Here is a 13,016-nt window from a genome sequence, read left to right as displayed (position 1 = left end):
TCTGAGTATTTATAAAACTGCTGATCTACTGGGATTTTAATGCAAATGGTCCAAAAAAGAGAAAAGCTGCAGTTGTGTGGATGAAATGCCTTGTTGATGTCAGAGGAGAATGGGCAGACTGGTTCAAGACATTAGAAAGGCAACAGTGACTCAAATAACCACTTGTTACAACCAAGGTATGCAGAATACCATCTCTGAATGCACAACACGTCAAACCTTGAAGCAGATGGGCTACAGCAGAAGAAGACCACACCGGGTGCCACTCCTGTCAGCTAAGAACAGGAAACTGAGGCTACAATTCACACAGGCTCACCAAACTTGGACAATAGAATATTGGAAAAATGTTGCCTGGTCTGATGAGTCTTGATTTCATCTACGACATTCATATGGTAGGGTCAGAATTTGGCATAAACAACATGAAAGCATGGATCCATCCTGACTTATATCAACAGTTCAGGCTGGTGGTGGTGGTGTAAGGGTGTGGGGGATATTTTATTGGCACACTTTGGGCCCCTTAGTACCAATTGAACATTGTTGAAATGCCACGGCCTACCTGATTATTGTTGCTGACCATGTCCATCCCTTTATGACTACAGTGTACCCATCTTCTGATGGCTACTTCCAGCAGGATAATGCACCATGTCACAAAGCTGAAATCATCTCAAACTGGTTTCTTGAACATGACAATGAGTTCACTGTACTTCAATGACCTCCACAGTCACCAGATCTCAATCCAATAGAGCACTTTTAGGATGTGGTGGAACGGGAGATTCACATCATGGATGTACAGTCGACAAATCTGCAACTGTGTGATGCTATCATGTCAATATGGACCAAAATCGCTGAGGAATGTTTCCAACACCTTGATGAATCTATGCCACAAAGAATTAGGGCAGTTCTGAAGGCAAAAGGGGGTCCGGTACTAGCAAGGTGTACCTAATAAAGTGGCTGGTGAGTGTGTGTATATATATATATACAGGGAGTGCAGAATTATTAGGCAAGTTGTATTTTTGAGGATTAATTTTATTATTGAACAACAACCATGTTCTGAATGAACCCAAAAAACTCATTAATATCAAAGCTGAATAGTTTTGGAAGTAGTTTTTAGTTTGTTTTTAGTTATAGCTATTTTAGGGGGATATCTGTGTGTGCAGGTGACTATTACTGTGCATAATTATTAGGCAACTTAACAAAAAACAAATATATACCCATTTCAATTATTTATTTTTACCAGTGAAAATAATATAACATCTCAACATTCACAAATATACATTTCTGACATTCAAAAACAAAACAAAAACAAATCAGTGACCAATATAGCCACCTTTCTTTGCAAGGACACTCAAAAGCCTGCCATCCATGGATTCTGTCAGTGTTTTGATCTGTTCACCATCAACATTGCGTGCAGCAACAACCACAGCCTCCCAGACACTGTTCAGAGAGGTGTACTGTTTTCCCTCCTTGTAAATCTCACATTTGATGATGGACCACAGGTTCTCAATGGGGTTCAGATCAGGTGAACAAGGAGGCCATGTCATTAGATTTTCTTCTTTTATACCCTTTCTTGCCAGCCACGCTGTGGAGTACTTGGACGTGTGTGATGGAGCATTGTCCTGCATGAAAATCATGTTTTTCTTGAAGGAAGCAGACTTCTTCCTGTACCACTGCTTGAAGAAGGTGTCTTCCAGAAACTGGCAGTAGGACTGGGAGTTGAGCTTGACTCCATCCTCAACCCGAAAAGGCCCCACAAGCTCATCTTTGATGATACCAGCCCAAACCAGTACTCCACCTCCACCTTGCTGGCGTCTGAGTCGGACTGGAGCTCTCTGCCCTTTACCAATCCAGCCACGGGCCCATCCATCTGGCCCATCAAGACTCACTCTCATTTCATCAGTCCATAAAACCTTAGAAAAATCAGTCTTGAGATATTTCTTGGCCCAGTCTTGACGTTTCAGCTTGTGTGTCTTGTTCAGTGGTGGTCATCTTTCAGCCTTTCTTACCTTGGCCATGTCTCTGAGTATTGCACACCTTGTGCTTTTGGGCACTCCAGTGATGTTGCAGCTCTGAAATATGGCCAAACTGGTGGCAAGTGGCATCTTGGCAGCTGCACGCTTGACTTTTCTCAGTTCATGGGCAGTTATTTTGCACCTTGGTTTTTCCACACGCTTCTTGCGACCCTGTTGACTATTTTGAATGAAACGCTTGATTGTTCGATGATCACGCTTCAGAAGCTTTGCAATTTTAAGAGTGCTGCATCCCTCTGCAAGATATCTCACTATTTTTTACTTTTCTGAGCCTGTCAAGTCCTTCTTTTGACCCATTTTGCCAAAGGAAAGGAAGTTGCCTAATAATTATGCACACCTGATATAGGGTGTTGATGTCATTAGACCACACCCCTTCTCATTACAGAGTTGCACATCACCTAATATGCTTAATTGGTAGTAGGCTTTCGAGCCTATACAGCTTGGAGTAAGACAACATGCATAAAGAGGATGATGTGGTCAAAATACTCATTTGCCTAATAATTATGCACTCCCTGTATATAAAGTCCCAAAAAGGTTTTGCACTCCCAATCCACAACTTAGCAGCAGCCAGGGTGCATATGTCAGAAAGAATATGCAAGGATCCAAAAAAGACAGCACTTACTGGGCATTTAGAGTAAAAAATATCTTTTAATAGTCCATAGTTAAAATTGGGAAAAAGGCATGATGTTTCGATGCTGTACTAGCATCTTTATCAAATGTCCCAAAAGAAAAGAAAAAAGTGATGTTTCAGTGTAGGCGCATCCTCAGCGTGATGCCCCAAGGAAATCATGTTTAAAAGTCACAGCACTACAACTATTTATAGCCCCTCCTGTGCAGCTGATTGCGATTCATTTTCGCTCTGTGAGAACATCCACCACATTGTCAAACAATGTTCACTGCTGATAGGTATAAGACGTTCTTAGCCCAGGCCAATCATGATACAGAGGATACCTCATGGCTAATTAGCATATCCATTGATGCGGCCGCTAAGCCACGCCCCTCTGGTGTGCGTTACTGTGTCTGAGGGTTTAAGCACATCTGTGAATCTTCAGAGAGTAGGCGTATGCACATGGATTATATACACGGACTCTGGCATCAATGCAGATTCTAGGAAAACAATGCTCCATACTTGTGCCCCACTTCTAGCGGGTTCTTCCGTTTCTTTAGCTACTCTTTAGACTTGACATCTTGGTAATAACTTGTAAATACTTTCATGATTCACTGAATATATAGGAGGATGTTAAACGATGTTCCCACATAGTCACGATTTAAGATTGAATGTGCAAATAGGAGGTCTAATAACAAAAAATAAAAACAAGTGAAAAAAGTGAAAAAAAGAAGAACATAGGGAAAATAAATTTAAATCAAAAGTGTTTCATTGCACATAATAGGAGAGTGTATATACATGAAGTATATACATACAGTATATCTCAGGTGAGGAATAACCTCATAGTGGTGGAGAGGTTAACCCTTTTATGTTAATTCTGCAAGATGAGTGCACAGATTTTGATGTAGTTTATTAACCAATAAATAGTCCCAAGTCCAGTTTAATATTGAGTCCCTACGGGGATACAGTGTCCAGCATAAATATCCATCTGGACTCCAGTTGTAGTACATCCTGGCACAATCTCCTCATTTCCTCTGGGGTGGGACATGGTCAAATACCATGCTGCGCAGACTTGATTGTGCCTGTGTGCGACAAAATGCTGTGCCATTGGTAGATCAGATTTCCCCTTCTTCAGTGCCTCTCTAATCGAGAATCTGTGGTTAGCCTTTCTGTCTTTGAATAGAGTTGTCGTTTTACCCACATAAAAAAGGGAACATGGGCAAATGAGTATGTATATGACATAAGTGCTGCTGCATGTTAGATGGTACCGTATCAAGTAACTCTTATTCTTGTGTGGGAGTTGAAAGGAGTCCCCTACCTGCATGCTATTCCATGTCACACAATCTCCACACCTAAACATCCCATCCTCTTAGGTTGTAGCCACGATTCCTTCTGGTAACACCTCTTGGGGTCTGTTTTCACTAGCAGGTCACAAATATTTCTTGCTCTCCTGTATACCAGCCTTGCTGGTTCTTGTTTCCAGTCATGCCTTTTTCCCAATTTTAACTATGGACTATCAAAGGCTATTTTTTACTCTAAATTCCCAGTGAGTGCTGTCTTTTTTGGATAATTATATATATATCTTGTATTTAGTGACAACTGGACTGCACTGGACCATAATAATTTTGACAAATATTTAATTTATGAATAACTTTCTACTGTTTTAAAATATAAACTGAATTTAAATTACTTCTAAAATCACAACCTAAAGACAAGTATTAAAAAGCAAGCATTAACACATTATTGATAAGTGCGGAAAAATTACTATTTAAGTAAGTCCTTTTGAATATTATCCTTTCAATGCAATAGCTGAAATTAAAAATACAATGAATTAATCACATTTTAAAATCATTCTGCTCTGTTATCCGATTGTATAGTAAATTATACCTTAAACTTGGTCTATGAATTTGTTTTTTTTTGTTTTTTTGCTATTTCAAATAATTATTTATTGTGAGGAAAAATGTACCCAGATTCCCTTTTATCTTTTCAGGTATTAATATTAGCATCTTACACAGTAGGGAAAATTTATCAAGATTGTAAAACAAATTCTCAAGTAGAGAAAATGTCTGTCTACAATTGACAACAATGCTTTGCAAATTTAACATTGCACAAGACATTGAGCTGTTGTGTAAGATCAGGGCGTGTTAATTACCCTGAACATGTGAATGTTGTTGTGAATGAGTAATTTATCTTGCCACCTCTAGAGTGGTAGAGAGGATAAAAAAGCAATTTTTTTTTTACAAATGCAGCCTGATAAATCCTCCCCCCCACCCAGTAAATTAACTTAAAGGGACATTTTACCCTAAATGTTCCTCCCCTTTAATTTGTTCTCAATGATCCAGTTTACCTGAATGACTGTATTAAATTCTTTACAAATAGCTCCTTTAATCTTATTTCAGTATTTAAAAAAGCTGATTTAGCATGTGGTTTTCCTAGCTATACTAAAAGTTTATTTACTTAGGTCTAGGCTGCTGACAAGCTATGTTAACACAGCCAGCAGAATAAATTACACTCCCAGTGGGGTGTACGAGAGATAAGTAATACATAATGTTAATTTTCCATTGTTCTCTCTAAGTATTGGGCTTTGGTTTACAGACAGAAATAACATAATGAAGCATGTGTGTGTACATAAAGTGATAAAATAATGAGATCTGATTTTACCTACTAATTCAAGCTATTTCATATACACAAATAAAAACAAATATGGAATTTATCATACATTTTATAGTCTCCATCTGGTATAACAAGTCATTGGAAATACATTCAAGTTAAGGTAAACTTAGAAGGTAATTTTCTTCAAATACTTACCTTTTAATCCTGACAGCCGCTGCAGCGCTTCCTCCGCCCGTCTTAAGCCCTCTTCACGGGTCCAAAATGACAAATCCGGCTTTCTCCAATCATGGCATAGCCTCAGGCCAAGATTCGCCTGGGGGGAAAGCAGTGATTGGAGGAAGCTGGATTTGTCATTTTTGACGTATGAAGAGGCTTCCACTGGCCGGGGGAATCGCTGGAGCGGCTGTGAAGATTAAAAAGTAAGTATTTGAAGAAAAGGAGTGAAATGTCAATTTTGATGAATTAAAGTGCCGTTGTTTTTAATAAGATTATTAAAAACCGGGCACCGATTCATCTAAATTGACCTTCACTTTAAGAAAGTTTTTTTTTACAGTACATTGTCCCTTTATTATCAAATCATTGTTTGTATTGCTATGTTAGTGCTCAATATAATAAACACAAGCATCATTTTAATTTAATAATTGCATATGCAAAAACAAAACATGATACAGTACCATAAGACAATAATAATAATAATATAAAATCCATGAAAAGTGCATACGTTCTCTGTAAAATACAAAAAATGTAAGGCACAATCCTAATGAATTTAACTTTTAAAGAAATTTCCTTCTGTCACTATGTTTTTAAATTCCTACTAAGTGGTTCCCTCTGGGAAAGAATACTACTGGTCATTGGAACATACTCATGTACGGTACCATTAATTGGCTGGTAAGCCATGACCTTGTCTGGAGCAGCACAGAATTTCATGGCTTAAACACAGGAACATTTTAAAATATAGATTCTATTAGAGCAGTGTAATCCTTCAATAGAATGTTACTAAAAATGTAACTGAAAACAATAACTTAATTTAGCTAATTAGTTATAATAACTTCTGGAATTAATTAAGCCCTTTACTACAATGTTCTCCAATTACACAAGACAGTACAAATAAATGATGCATAAATAGCTTTTCCTATCTTCTGACATCATTCTACAATTTTATCATGTGGATTTAGGGATTAAGTGAGATTAAGCATGAATGCTGGTAGTATGTGACCTTGACACGCACAGGGACTATAAAATGTAGAAACTGAACCTCTGTGCTTTCATCCCATATAAAATCCTATGCCCAACTCCTCCTGTATTATAGCATTTGCAATTGGATCATTTCTAGCAGACAAATTCGTAACTATTTTTTTGAAGTATTAGGAGAACAAGCAGATGGCAGACAGGTGATTTATAGCGGTCTTTGCAATAAGGAGATAATTTAATGTAGAACATTTGTCTTCACTCAGAAAGCTACAACTTTTAAAGTACTGTGTTATGCATTACAATCATTAAGAGTTTATAATGATACCCAGGTGATCAGGTAAGGTGTACACTTTGTATAGATAACACACTGGAAAATATTTCCAAGTTCTATGGCATAAAAATGTTCAAATAACAGAAAATGTATTTTCAAATTTGTTTTACTGACTGCTTCTTAAAAAAAAGCCTCAAAAAACAAAAAAAAAAAAATACCCTTTGGATGAAATTTCAACAAAACTTTAAAAGCAAATGATGCAAAATATAAAATAAAATACAGAGTAGCACAACAGCTGAAGATACCATAGAAAACAATATGGGTTGCTAGTAAAAATATATCAATGATATCTTTAAAAAGTGACCAGTGTACCAACGGCCATTTTTAATAAATAAAATTAAAAAAAAATATATAGATAGATGATGTGCTGCTGAAGCAGAATAGTCGCTTAGATCCATTCATGTTCTTATTGTTTATGTGATAAGTTTGATGTTATATTTGAACACAAATTCTTATGCAATTCTAGCAACCATCCAGTATAATAATTCCACAGCCTTAAAAATTATTGTATTATTTACACAGCTTAGCTTCTATATGTCCTGGTAATCAGACTGTCCTAATTAAGGAATTATATTCTGAGTTTATTAAGATTCTATCATTGCACTTTATATGATACTCATACACACAAACACACACACACATTGCTAGGTGTCACTGGGTATGAATATATATTTATTTCACCTTGAAGAGAAGACATCTAACTGCAGGTTTCACAGGCCAAGTGGTCGATTGAAAGTCATTCAAATATGAATAAATAAGAAAAGGATGCTTTACTGGGCCATGAAGCACGATAAGGGGACTATTTAAGAATGGAAAAATAAAATTTGAAACCTTTAGCTCATCCTGCAGGATTTTTCTGCAGCATTGAGTAGGTGTAAGGATGATTAATATTTGCATGACATTAACTGCCAAATATTGAGGAGGAAGTGTAATGGTCTAGGGCTCTTGTGCTGGATAAAGAGTTAGTAACTTGCATAGAATGAGTGGCACTCTGAACCAAAAAGACTACCACAGTATTATCCAGCACCATTCAATACCCTCTGGTATACATCTAGTTGGTCAGAAGTTCACCCTATAGCAAGATAATGACCCAAAACATACATCCATGCTATGCTAAAGCTACCTTAGAATAAAAGAGCAAGACAGTTGGCTTTAAATCATGGAATGACCAGCAAAGTCTCCAGATTAAACCCCATTGAGCTGGTTTGGTACGAACTGGACAGAAGAGTGAAAGCAAAGCAACAAATACACACAACACATTTGCTAAAGTGATAATAGATACACACGCTAGCACACTGAGAAAAACCCAGGATGTGACCTTTAAACCCAGGGCGTGTTGCTTTAAAAATTACTGAGTATAATCCGTAAAGATCATCAAGGAAAGCAGAGGTCTGTAACACTTTATAGCAGGCAAGGGTTAATCCAATAGATTGGTCAGGCAAAGCAGAGGTCAAAGTCACTTTTAGGCAGGCAGAGGATAGTCCAATAGGAAGGTCAGGCAAAGCAGAGGTCAGTATCACTTTTAGGCAGGCAGAGGATATTCCAATAGAGAGGTCAGGCAAAGCAGAGGTCAGTATCACTTTAAGGCAGGTAGAGGCTATTCCAATAGAGAGGTCCAGCAAAGCAGAGCTCAGTATCATTTTAAGGCAGGCCGAGGATATTCTAATAGAGAGGTCAGGCTAAGCAGAGTTCAAAGTCACTTTAAGGCAGGCAGAGGGTATTCCAGAGGAGTGGTCAGGCAAAGCAGAAGTTGGAAACAGAATACAGCAGGCAGAATACTGAGAAAACTCACAGAGGCTGAAAGGAGCCAGCAGCAGGAAGACAATCCAACAAACGGGCACTGAGGAAAAAGTCCAGCCGGGGATTGAAAGGCCGGTGACGTCATGGAGGCATACCAGAGAGAGACTGTGTCACGTTATTAGGCAACGTAATGCTGCAGAAGAGGAAGACAGTTCCGGGAGCCGCAGCAACATGGCAATGATCGGAATCATGACAGCACCCCCTCCTCAAGGACCCCTCCAGGGGATAGTACCGGGTTTGAAAGAATGGGCCTTATGAAAAACCTTGATCAAGGCAGGAGAATGAACCTGACAGGCTGGTTCCCAAGAACGCTCCGTGACTGGATAGCATTTCCAGTGAATAAGATAGTATAAAATCTTGCCACAAAGTTTGGAATCAATGATATGACTGACTTCAAACTCAGGTTATCCATCGACTAAAAGAGGTGGTGGATTGGTCTTTAATTTGGAATATTTATTTTGGATGACCGGTTTAAGTAGAGTGATGTGGAAAACCGGATGGACTTTGAGAGTCTTAGGTAGAGCTATATGATAAGCATTGGAGCATACTTGACTCATGACATGGAAAGGACCCACATAGCAGGGACCCAGTTTAGGTGAAGGTTGTTTGAGATAAAGATGATGTGTGGAAATCCACACTTTGTCTCCACAACGGTACTTAGGGGCCTTCTTCCGTTTGCGATCAGCATAGTATTTATATTTTTTAGAAGCTTTGGAGAGAAGAAGCAAGATCAGCAGCGGGTACTTCCAAGGATGAGGTGATAAGAGGAAATACTCTAGGTTGGAATCCGTAAGCTGCTTTAAAGGGAGAGGTCTTCAGAGAAGCATTGTGGCGAGCATTATGAGCCAATTCAGCAAGAGGCAAGAAATGGGTCCAATTAGAGTGGTGGTGATTTATATAATGTTTAAGATAAGTTTCTAAGCACTGTTTGACCATATCAGTTTGGTTATTAGACTGTAGGTGATGAGATGTGGATAATGAAATAGTAGTGCCAAATTGTTTACAAAGGGACCTCCAATACTGAGAAACAAACTGCACCCCTCTGTCAGAGACGGTATCAAGTGGAAAACCATGCAATCACACAACATGTTGAATAAAAAGTTTGGAAAGAGATTTGGCAGAGGGTAACCAAAACAAAGGAACAAAATGGGCAGTTTTTGTGAATCTATTAACTAATACCCAAACAGTGTTGTTTCCGGCTGACATAGGGAGGTCAGTGATGAAATCCATGGACAAAAGGTCCAAGATTGATAAAGAATGGGCAGAGGTTGAAGCAAACCAGAAGGTAGGGGATGTGGTGTCTTATTAGATGCACATACAGTGCAAGCAGAAACATAATCTTTGATGTCTTGTTCCAAAGAGAGCCACCAGACATATTGCTTAAGATTCCAAGAAGTATTGCTGATCCCAGGATGTCCAAAAAGGAGATTGTTGTGATCCCATTGTAATAATTTAGAGCGAAGGCGCTCAGGAATAAAAAATAGGCCAGCTGAGGGTTTGCAGTTGGAAGGAAGATTTTCTTGAGCAGCTCGTAAGTCTTGCAAAGTAGAGACTGACAATTGAGCTATGATATCATGAGGATGGAGGATATTACCAGACTCTTGAAGAAGAGAATTAGTGGATTGAAACTGTTTTAACAGAGCATCTGCTTTGATATTTTTTGTGCTGGGTATGTAGGATAGAACATAGTGGAAACGTGAAAAATACAATCACCACCGAGACTGACGGGAATTTAAGCATTTGGCAGTTTGGAGGTAGAGAAGGTTCTTATGATCAGTAAGAATAGAGAAGGATTGAGTAGTACCCTCCAACCAATGTCTCCATTCGTCCAAGGTCATTTTAATAGCAAACAACTCTTTGTTGCCCACATCATAGTTTAATTCAGAAGAGGTGAACTTCTTGGAGAAGAAGCCGACAGGATGAAACTTGCCAGACTCTGGAATACATTGGGAAAGGACTGCTCCAGCAGCTACTGAGGAAGCATCCACTTCCAGGATAAACTGGAGTTCAGGATAAGGATGACGGAAGATAGGGGCAGAAGAAAAAGCCCTATTAAGAGCTTCAAAAGCCTGAATAGCATCCGGAGACCACTCTTTGAATTCTGTCCCTTTGTAGTCAGGGAAGTAAGAGGTGCCGTAATGGTGGCAAAACCTTTAATGAACTTCCTGTAATAACTGGTGAACCCCAGGAAATGTTGGAGATTTTTAAGGGAGTTAGGTCTTGGCCATTCGATAATGGCCGATAGTTTAGTAGGATCCATTTCAAAGCCTGTCTTGGTAATTATGTATCCCAGGAAGGGAACTGTATCCTGGTGAAAAGAACATTTTTCAATCTTGGCAAAAATATGATTATATCTAAGATGTTGTAGTACCTTCCTGACATGGGATACATGGTCTTGGTAGGTTTGCGAAAAGATGAGGATGTCATCAAGATAGATGATTACAAAAATATTCAAATAATCTCTGAAAATTTAATTCACAAAGTGTTGGAACACTGCGGGGGCGTTGCAAAGCCCAAAAGACATAACCTGGTATTTTATAGTACCCAAAGCGAGTATTAAAAGCCGTCTAACATTCATCCACTTTGCGCATTCGGATGAGGTTTTATGCGCCTCGATGATACAATTTGGTGAAAACAGTAGCTCCTTGCAGGTAAGTAAACAGTTGGGGGATAAGTGGTAGAGAATAACTGTCCTTAACCGTAATTTGATTTAGACCTCTATAATCTATACAGGGCCAAAGACCACAAAAAAGAAGCCAGCCTCTAGCCAGGTTGTCCTTGATATATTCCTCCAGGGCAAGGTTTTTGGGTCTGGATAGGTCTTTCCACGGGGCAAAGGAGCTCCAGGGAGAAGGTCAATGGGACAATCGAAGGCACGATGAGGTGGAAGGCGTTCTGCCTATTTTTTTGGAAAAGACATCTAGAAAGTCCAAATAAGTTGAGGGTAAGGAACTAGAAGCTTCCATGGCAAGTGCTATAGTGATGGAGGTTTGGCAGGATTATGTAAACAGTTGTGAAAACATGTAGAACCCCAAGAAGTGAGTTCACCTTGAACCCAGAAAAATGTCTGGTTGTGTAACTGGAGCCAGGGAAGACCCAAAATGATGGGAAATTGAGCAGTCGCAATGATGTAAAAACTGATTACTTCAGAGTGTAGAACTCCTTCAGAAAAGCGTAAAGGTTTGGTTAAATACTGAATACGTTCAGAACCCAGCGGATCACCACTGACAGTGGAGACCTTGACAGAATAATCCTTAGATTGTAGAAGAATCTTGTGTGTGGATACAAAGGTAAAATTCATGAACACCCCTCCAGCACCGGAATCAATAAGGCCTTGGGAATAGATCTTGCGGTCTCCTAGGTAAAGAATCACAAGTACAAAGAGCTTGTTGTTGAGGGAAAAAAAATATAAATTTGGCTTTACTCAGGCCCTCGAGCAAGAGTTAAGCCCTGGCTTTTACTGGTCTTGTGGGGCATTCTCTCAATAAGTGTCCCTTAAGGCCAAAGTATAGGCATAGACCAAGGGAGCGCCGTCTCTGGCATTCGGTCTCTGTTAGCTTAATCGTACCAACTTCCATAGGTTCCGTTTGATCTGAAGAGGAGGTAGAAGAGCATACTGGATTGGAGAAACAGGGTGCTAGGCGGAAGTCTGGGACAAGGCTTGAGTTCTCTCTCTTTCTTGTTGTCATTCGCTATACCTAGCGTCAAGCCTGATACAAAGATTGATAAGATCTTCAAGGGATTCTGGGAGATCCCAAAATACAAGTTTGTCTTTGAGACATTCAGATAGTCCCTTTCGAAATGCTTCTCTTAGGGCTCAATGATTCTAAGATGTCTCGGCTGCAAGAGTGTGGAATTCAACTGCATACTGAGCTACCGACTGGGTTCCCTGACATAAATCCAAATGGCCGGCTTCTGCAGCTGAGGATCTCCCAGGCTTGTCAAAAACAGAAGAAAATATGGACAGGAAAGAATCCACATCTTGGAGTATAGGATCATTGTTTTCCAAAATAGGAGATACCCAGGCCAGGGCTTTCCCTTTCATCAAAGAAATTAAAAATGTTATCCTAAAGGAAGGTGTAGTAACAGTGCAGCGATGTTACAAAAATGAATGTGGCACTTATTCAAAAAAACACGACAGTCCTCAGATTTGCCATCATATTTATCGGGAAGAGGTATCCTGGGGCTTACATGCCCTTGTGGATGGGCGGCTGGAATGGTGGGGGTAGAGGAAGCCAGTGAGGTTGGGTTGGTCTGTATTGGGGTAAGAAGACTTTGTAGTAAAGCAGCAATTTGATCCAATTTGGAGTCCAGGGATTGCAAATGTGTGGCATGAGATCCCAACAATTTTCCCTGGTGGGTCACGGCTCTGGATAGCTCAGCGGGGTCCATACTATGGCCCGTTTGTTCTGTCAGCCGTATAGAATCAGTCCAGGATTAGGCCCAATTG

Source organism: Bombina bombina, chromosome 3 (assembly GCF_027579735.1).
Source record: "Bombina bombina isolate aBomBom1 chromosome 3, aBomBom1.pri, whole genome shotgun sequence".
NCBI classification, from domain to species: Eukaryota; Metazoa; Chordata; class Amphibia; order Anura; family Bombinatoridae; genus Bombina; species Bombina bombina.
This window is presented reverse-complemented; position numbering follows the sequence as displayed.